This window comes from Neofelis nebulosa, chromosome 6, assembly GCF_028018385.1.
Source record: "Neofelis nebulosa isolate mNeoNeb1 chromosome 6, mNeoNeb1.pri, whole genome shotgun sequence".
NCBI classification, from domain to species: Eukaryota; Metazoa; Chordata; class Mammalia; order Carnivora; family Felidae; genus Neofelis; species Neofelis nebulosa.
Window position 1 is genome coordinate 127341671 of NC_080787.1, and position 7806 is coordinate 127349476.

At 35.9% G+C, this 7806-nt stretch overlaps 1 long non-coding RNA gene across 1 annotated transcript; it reads right to left on the reverse strand.

Annotated features, from left to right (window-relative positions):
- Positions 1 to 2399: 2399 nt before the first annotated feature.
- On the reverse strand, positions 2400 to 7376 carry LOC131514920 (uncharacterized). The gene is made up of 4 exons (XR_009263337.1): positions 7029 to 7376; positions 5765 to 5961; positions 3850 to 3885; positions 2400 to 2717 (listed from the first exon to the last, which is right to left on the reverse strand). It is a non-coding gene; the product is annotated as an uncharacterized LOC131514920 (long non-coding RNA).
- Between the last annotated feature and the right edge of the window lie 430 nt (positions 7377 to 7806).

Here is a 7806-nt window from a genome sequence, read left to right on the forward strand (position 1 = left end):
ACATACCCAGAAGTGTAATTACCAAATCATAAGACAGACATGATTTCTGCTTAAGTAAATAATGCCAAGCCTGTTTTCCAAAGTGGTTATAACAATTTACACTGCCATCAGCAGCAAATGACATTGAGAACTTTTTCATAAGTTTATTAGCCATTTTGGATATACTCTGTGTCAAGGATCTGCTCCTGTTTCTTACCTATTTTTTTATATCATCTCTTTTATGTTATTTTTGTTTGGAGAAATTTGTTACATATTCTGAATATTAAGCCTTTGGCAGTTATATATTATATAAATATTTCTCCCCTTATTGTGGTTTGCTTTTTTACTCTCTCAACAGAGTAATAAAAGTCCTTAAATGTAATATGGTATAATTTACCAATGATTTCTCTTATGGTCATTGTTTTTTGTGTCCTGTTTAAAAAATGTTATTCCGCCCTAAGATCATGAAGATATTCTTCTAAGTTCTTTTCTGAAAGCTTTATTGCTTTATTTTTCACATGTAAAATTATGATCTGCCTCGAATTGATTTTTATATATGATTTAAACTAGGGGTTCAAATTTTATTTTTTATATGAGTCTGACTGTCCCAGCACCGTTTACTGAAAAATCATCCTTTCCCTAAAGCATCATCTTCTTCATAAACTAAATGTCATTCATTAATGCATCTGTTTATAGACTCTGTTCAGTTGGTCTCTTTGTCTATTATTTTGCCAAATCCTACACTACTTTAATTATTTTATTTTTTTCCCTTTCAGTCCCTCTACTTTGTTCTTATTTGAGTACCTTGCCTATTTTTTGCCCTTTGTACTTCCATGGAAATTTTAGAATCACTTGTTAATTCCCACAACTGGATGAGGGTTTGTTTTTTAAAGTTTTTTTTTTTTAATTAAAATCATACACATAAAATAAGGTGCTTAAAGCACACTAATCTTTACTTTTCATACATGCACAACCATGTTACTAACCAGAGATCAAAATCTAGAGTATTTTCAGCACTCCAGAAGATTCCCTCCTGCTGCTTCTCATATACCTCCCAACAGGAACTCACTGTTTTGACTCTCATTACCATCTGATTAGTTTTGACTGTTCTTGACCTTGTTATTAGGAGAAGCATACAGTATGTATTCTTCTGTGTCTGGCTTTTTTTGTTCAACATAATGTCTTTGAGATTCATTCATGTTGTCCCATGTATGAGTAGTTTTGTTTTGTTTTGTTTTGTTTTGTTTTGTTTTGTTTTGTTTTTAATTGCTAGGAGTGTTCTGTGATAAGTTGTTAATGTCTGTTCATTTTTATGCCAAAAGCAAATACCAGGTTTCCAGGGCAGAGATCAGAGTTATTAGTATTACTACAGCAATAACTGCGTCTGTTCCCTCGCTCCATTCCTCTCTCTCTCTTCTGGGGAGACGTGGTGAGAGCTAGGTGGGTTCTGTGCATGCACTACAGGAGAGGAAACCCAATATTATTATAATCTGGAAGCTTAGATTGACGACACACTGCTTAGCTGCTGTCCTGTCTTTCTGAGAGAGGGAGAGAAACTCTTTGTCTCTAAGGTTAACAAATACTTTGGAGAGTAAATGGATTCTTTCAGGAAGGCAAAGGGGAAAGTCCCTACCTTGGACCGCAAACATTTGGCTCTGGAGGAGGTAAGTCTTATCATCTTCTGAATGAGAACATATGGCTCCAGGTCTAACCCCCTTGCAATTGTAAGGAGCAGATGAGTCAAGGAAGAGGAGACATTCTATGGTGTGCCTTTTTCCTTTGCTTAAGAAGACAGACTGTCCAGAAGTTGAAAATATTCATGGATCACTGTTTCCCTGACATTCCGTTATATGAATTTACCACATTTGATTTGTCCATTCTTCTGTTGATGGGCCTTTGGGTTATTGCTTGTTATTGGGTTGTAAGAGTCCTTTATGTATTGTGGATATCAGATATGTATGTTGCAAATATTTTCTCCCAGTTCGTGGCTTGCCTTTTAGTTTTTACAATCATGTCTGCAAGAGCAAAATTTGTAATTTTGAGAAAGTCTATTTTTTCAATCTTTTCCTTTATGGTTGTGTTTTAGTGTCTCATCTTCAGAAATCTTTGTGTATTCCAAAGTTGAAAATGTTTTCTAGAAATTCTGTCGTTTTACCTTTTACAATTAAATCCACAATACACTGTAAGTTGGTTTTTATGGATGGTATCAGGAAAAAGTAGAGATTAATTCTTTATCTCAGGCAGCTGTCCTTTATTTCTGTTCTATTTGTTGAAAAGATTTTCAGTCCACGTGAAATTGCTTTGGTCACTTTTTTTTTTTGGAAATCTGTTGACCATATGTGTATGCGTCTATTTCTGGATCTCTATTCTTCTCATTGGTCTATTTGTTTATTTTGAGACGAATACCACATTAAAAAAAATAAACTTTTTTGTTTTTATTTATGGACTTTTGTACATAAAATTTGCAAAGGCAGTACAAGGAATTTGCATACTTCTCACCCAGTTACATTACCACAGTAAATTTTCTAAACTAAGCAAGTCACACTGGCATATTACTGTTCAGTAAACTTCAGACTGTATTTGGATTTCTCTGATTTTTTTTTCCATTGCTGTTCCAGGATCCAATGTAGGGTACCATGTTGACATGTTTCCTCAGTCTCCTCTGGTCTGTGATATTTTCTCAATTTTTCTGTGTTTTGCATGACCATGGCGGTCTTAAGGAGTACTGGCCACGTATCCTGTAGAGTGAAAAAATATCTATGGGTAAATATTAATGTGAGAGTTTAGCAGGGTTTCTAGACATGAATTCAATTTCCAAAAAAACAATTGCATGTCTACACACCAACTAGTAGAATGTATAAAATTCTAATGAGTGACATCAAAGGATATTTTTCTGGACAGAGAAATGTAGATTGTGGTTATGGGTTGAGAAATCAATATCTGTTAAAATTAGGTCATAGATACAATGCAATACCAATGAAAATTTTAACAGATTTTTGTGAAAGGTGATTATAAAAGTCTTGACAAGGTGATTATAAAATTCATGTCAAATCTCAAAGGTCCAGAATTAATAAAGACATCTTTCCAAAAGTTCAGATGGGAGGACTTGCCCTTTCACGTGTGAAGAGTTATTATAAAGGTACAGTAAGATCATGTGGTAGAATAAAGGATCAGTGAAACAGTCTATGGAGTCCAGCATTTACACACATTTGATATAAGAGAATATTTTAGATGAGTGGGGAAAGAATGGGATTTTCGGTGAATGGTTCTGGGAAAATTGGTATCAGCAGGTTTGTTTCTTCTGAGAGGGGGAGTAAGGGGGAATCTGTTCCAGGCATCTCCCCTAAGCTTCTGGTGGTTTGCTGGTAATCTTTGGTGTTCCATGGCTTGTAGATACATGACCCCAATCTGTTAACCTTGTGCCACATCACCTACAAAAATAATTTGAGGTGGATTAAAGAAAGAGCTGTTATAGGTTAAATGATGTCCCCTCCCCAGTTCTCAGAAAATGAACTAAGTTGGAAATAAGGTTGTTGCAGATGTGAATTAGTTAAGTTCAGGTGAGGTCATACGGGAGGAGGATGTGTCTTTAATCCAATATAACTGGCGTCCTTGTAAAAAGGAGAAATTTGGATGCAAACATGCACACAGGGAGAAGCCATATGAACATAAAGGCACAGATTGGGGTCATGCATCTACAAGCCATAGAACACCAGAGATTACCAGTAAACCACCAGAAGTTTAGGGGAGATGCCTGGAAGAGATTCCCCCTCATTCCCCCTCTCAGAAGAAACAAACCTGCTGATACCTTGATTTTAGACTTCTAGCTTCTGGAACCAAGAGATAATAAATTGATGTCATTTAACCCACCTTTGTGATGGCAGCACTAACAAACCAATCCAAGACCTGTGAAGGCAAAGCCAAAAAAGATTTTAGAAGACAGTATAGTAGAGTATCTATATCAACTTAGAGGAGGAAAGCATTTCTTAAGCATAGAAAGCATTAACTATAAACAAAAAAATTGATAAGTTTGACTACATTAAAATTAAGAATTTCTGCTCATCAAAAGGCAATGAAAGAGAGTTAAGAGACAAGCTACAAATTGGAAGACTATATATGCACCATATGTAGCATAATGTATCATGTATATTATAAAGAATATATATTATATATACATATATTCTGTATACATATATGTATATTATATATACATTTATTATATATTATTATATATATTATATATTATATAATTATATTATATATAATTATATATTATATATTATATAATTATATTATATATTATTATATATAATTATATTATATTATATATATTATATTATTATATATAATAATATACAATATAATATATTATATATTATATAATACATATACATATTATATGTATGTATATTATACATAATATTATATATAATATATATTATTATATATTATATATAATACATATACATATTATATATAATATACATGTATGTATACAGAATATATGTATATATATTTCTGGATACTAAACAATTTTCATTTAATTTCAAAGAACACTTTTCACTAAGAGATTTGTGATGTTGTTTTGGTCATTTCTTTTCTATTCTGAGGTTCAGAATTACTGTGGAAAATGGAACACTAGTCCTAGAAGAAACAATGGCTTCCGGTAGGGTTTATAAACACCCACAGAAGTTATGTTCATCAGTACCATAACGAATGGTGGCAATAAAGAAGATGAAAATTCTTGAAAATATTGAATGACCTTGGCATTTATGATCACCAGAAAGTTCTCAATGCAACAACTGTTAGTATAATAAGTCCAGCCGGTGGTTGCACCTGCTGGGAATGCTAATTAGCTAGAGTATGTTAAAAGAAACCAAAGACTCCTCTTTTCTGGTATGGAAAGACAAAGCACAACACTAATAATTTGCTTTAGTCCAAATCCAGAGGTAGTCTGGCTTTACTTGGTAGTAGCATAGTTCCCTCTGCTGGGTAATTTAGGGAATTCAGATCTGAAGACTTTTTTAGGTTGGCACATAGCTCATTGCAGAGTTTTTATTTCAAAAGGAAAGACCAAGATAATACTGAAGAAGAATGAAACTGGGCAAGTTACACCAAGATATCAAAGCTTACTGCAAAGCTCTAAATTAGTAACTTAGAATTCATTAAAATTAACAACTGCTGTTCATCAAAAATACTGTTAGAGAGTGAAAGAGAAGCAGAAGATATTTGCAACGTATACGTATGTGGAAAGAATGCAGAAAATATGAATAACCCCTACAGACCGATGAGAAAAAGGTAGACTACCCAATATAAAAAGGGGCAAAAGTTTTAACAGGTACTTTAACAAAAAAAAGCGAGTAAAATGACAACAGGCCTTTGAACATCAGCCTCATCAGTCATCAGGGCAACACAAACTAAAAGTGCAAAGGGATACTAATACCTTCCCAATATGATGGTTAAATGATACCCAGTGTTGGTGAAAAGTTAGAGCAACCAGGACTCTCATATATTGTTGGTGCAAGTGTTAAATTGGTACAGCTACCTTGGAAAACTGTTTAGCAAAACTGCTTCTAAAAAGGACCGGGTTCAGGGATAGATGATCTGTGTAGTCGCACGGGGCCTGAAGCTCAGCAGAGCTCTATTGCATGGTTTAATGCCCTGCTGGCCACATCTTGAAATTCTGAATGATTTTCTCTTTAAACGTGTTTTTGTTTGTCTGTTTGTGTTTTGTTTTGCTTTGTTTTTGGTAAGTGAATTCTTGTCGCGAGTAGGGACCATGCACCTGAGCAGGGAGGTAGCTATAGCCTGTGGGTCTGCCATTGTTCTTTGCTGCCTCAGTCACCTACAGCATAACACCATGCCCGCGAGCACCAAATTCTGCGCAGCCCACGCCTGAGTGGTCACTCAAAGAAGTACAGGGTGTATGGGTGCTGCTGACTTCCCCAAGGAGCCTCGTTTCCACCAGAACCAGAACTTGCCCTGAATGTAGAAAGAAGGCAGTGCTGTTTTCAGAAACATGAAAAACCAAAGAATCCTGTCATACCCTTTCTTACTGATGTCACTTCCCTGCATTAGCCAAACACATATGCTAGAAATAAGAACATGGAAGGAAAGGAAAAGATAGGGCAACCTACAGTTCTTTATCTTTTTAGTCCTTCTTTCTCACCAGTAGGCGGAGGGTAGGAAGTGTTGGTATAATGTGCACATACCAAGAAACAAAATAAAAATATCTGATTTAGGAGGTGCCTGGGTGGCTCAGTCGGTTAAGCTTCTGACTTCGGCTCAGGTCATGGTTCGTGGGTTCGAGCCCCACCGTCAGGTTCTGTGCTGACTGCTCAGAACCTGGAGCCTGCTTTGGATTCTGCGTCTCCCCCTCTCTCTGCCCCTCCCCTGCTCACGCTCTGTCTATCTCATTCTCTCTAGCTTGAAAATAAATAAACATTAAAAAAATCTGATTCACAAAATGGAAGAACATAAGGGAAGGAAAACAAAAATAATATAAAAACAGGGACTGAACACAAGAGACTCTTAAATATAGATAACAAACTGAGAGTTTCTGGAGGGTTCGTGGGTAGGGGGATGGGCTAAATGGGCAAGGGGCATTAAGGAAGGCACTTGTTGGGATGAGCACTGGGTGTTATATGTAGGGGATGAATCACTGGAATCTACTCCTGAAATCATTATTGCACTATTTGTTAACTAACTTGGATGTAAATTTAAAAATATATATATCTGATTTAGTTCAATGCAGCATTTTCAGTGTTCTGTTAAGAATGGGATCCGTATGCACGTACAGCTACGAAATACAAACTGTGTAATTGCGGTGGTTCTCATACAGATGAAATGCTTTTACATTTGCATTTAAAACTGCCAATGAACAGTATAACGGGGAATGGTAAATCCATGCTAATATCTGAACGTTTTAATTTTTCTTTACTTAAAGTGACATTAAACGGCAAATAAAAGAACACAACAAGTTGAGAGAGATCGTGGAAAAGAGGAAAGAGTTTTATGTTTTAGTACCTCGGATGGGACTTTCCCCTTACCTTTTAAGCAAGAAGCCTTGCATTTTCATTTTGCACTGAGCCCTGCAGATTATGTAGCTGGCCCAGTTTATGAATCAGTGATTTTAATCCTGGAGACGTACTCAACAAAAATGAATGCTTACTTTTGCCAAAAGACACGTATGAAAATGTTAGTAACAGATTTATTCATAATAACCCCAACTAAAAAATAACCCAAAAGTTTACCAACAGTAGAACATATCAACCGTATATGTATATATCTATACTAGAATACTAGCATACTAACAATACTGGCAATAATACTAGCAATGAAAACAGATTATTGCAACAAACAGCAATATGAGTGAATCTGACAGATGTGATGTTAAACAAAAGAAGTCAGACATAGGGGCGCCTGGGTGGCGCAGTCGGTTAAGCGTCCGCCAGGTCACGATCTCGCGGTCCGTGAGTTCGAGCCCCGCGTCAGGCTCTGGGCTGATGGCTCGGAGCCTGGAGCCTGTTTCCGATTCTGTGTGTCTCCCTCTCTCTCTCTGCCCCTCCCCCGTTCATGCTCTGTCTCTCTCTGTCCCAAAAATAAATAAAAAACGTTGAAAAAAAAAATTAAAAAAAAAAAAAAGAAGTCAGACATAAAAAGAATATATACTCTGTGATTTCATGTATGAGTTCAAAAAACAGACTAAACTAAATACATGCATAATGACAGGCAGAATAATGATTACCTTTTGGGGGTTGTGAGAGGGAGGGCAAAAGAGAGACTTCTGAGGAGCTGGGAATGTTTTATATGTTAACCTGGGTGGTA